The following is a 1304-nucleotide window of genomic DNA, read 5'->3' on the forward strand; positions in this document are numbered from 1 at the left end:
TATGGGTAAATCTTGAATTGTTATGTGTGGTCCAAATGGATCCAAGACCTTGTATGTCTGGAAACCTATATGTAGCTTAAATGATGTATTCCAAAATCATCCATTGGCTTAAATTTTCCTACAGAGAATCTACATAGAGATTTGATCAACACAACTCATGTGCTACTTCATGTGTATGATGTATGTATGTTGTCCATGATGTTTATCCTCTTATTATAGACCCACTTGGGAGTGGGACCAACTCGTGATTTATGTATTTTATTAGGCCATCCATTCTGGACAGTCATGTGCATTGATGTGTGTCTTCTCGATGCTTTGCCAGTGTGTGAGCCCCACTTGCCATTGGATCTATTTCTTTTCTTTTGCACTTTTCTGTTTGCTGTAAATTTTCGAGTACCTAACTATATTGCATGTAGGCTTCTTCGACACCTCGTGGTGGGCCCCATGCTCTGTAGAAAAGGGTCTCACAATGGGTAATGATTATTTCACATTTCATAGTATTGAGATGTTCCAATATTTCATCAGGAATGACCCTTAAGTGTATGAGAAGTGGGCCCAAAGTTGGGATAGATCCATTCCTGAAACTGCATATTTGATTTTCTAGGTTTTGGGCCAACTTTGGGAGTTTGTGGTGGATCCCACGTACAAGATATGCATGGGAAACCAGCTGAATTTTATAACCTATATCTATGGTTGGAGAAATAGTATTTTAATTGGGCCAAAAAGGACCTCACATGATAGGGGAAAGGATCTGAAAATGGGGCCAAACGCAGTTGTGCAGAAAATTCTGCTCAAAAAATTGAAATGCTCATATTTGGCCTTGAGCAAAAACTTATGTATGTGCATCTAACAGGGCCCACATTATGGGTTTTGAAGTCCACATATAGGAATATGAGGGGAACCTGACGGAAGTTCAAAATGTGAGCCCGTGTGATCATGACATGTACTCCAAGTCGGGCCAAAACTATTTCTGCACTGTATTTCCTGCACAGTTTTTCCAAGTACCCATGTTTGGGCCATCATCGTAAATTGTACACACTCAACCAATGAGGCATACCTTATGGGTTTCAAAGAAAAAATATAGAGATACTGGATGACTATTTTCTTTCATCAGATGTGTGCCCCACATGATCATGAAACGGACATAAAAATGGCTCGGAACCACTTTTTCACCAAAAATGTGTTTGACATAAAATTCTTGTGGGTCACATTAGTGGGTCAACCACCTTTCCAAGGCATTTATTGCAGCATCTAAACCTTGAAAATGAACTGCCAGGTGGGGGTGGGCTCAAAACCTTATGTAG

This window comes from Magnolia sinica, chromosome 2 (genome assembly GCF_029962835.1).
Source record: "Magnolia sinica isolate HGM2019 chromosome 2, MsV1, whole genome shotgun sequence".
Taxonomy (NCBI): domain Eukaryota; kingdom Viridiplantae; phylum Streptophyta; class Magnoliopsida; order Magnoliales; family Magnoliaceae; genus Magnolia; species Magnolia sinica.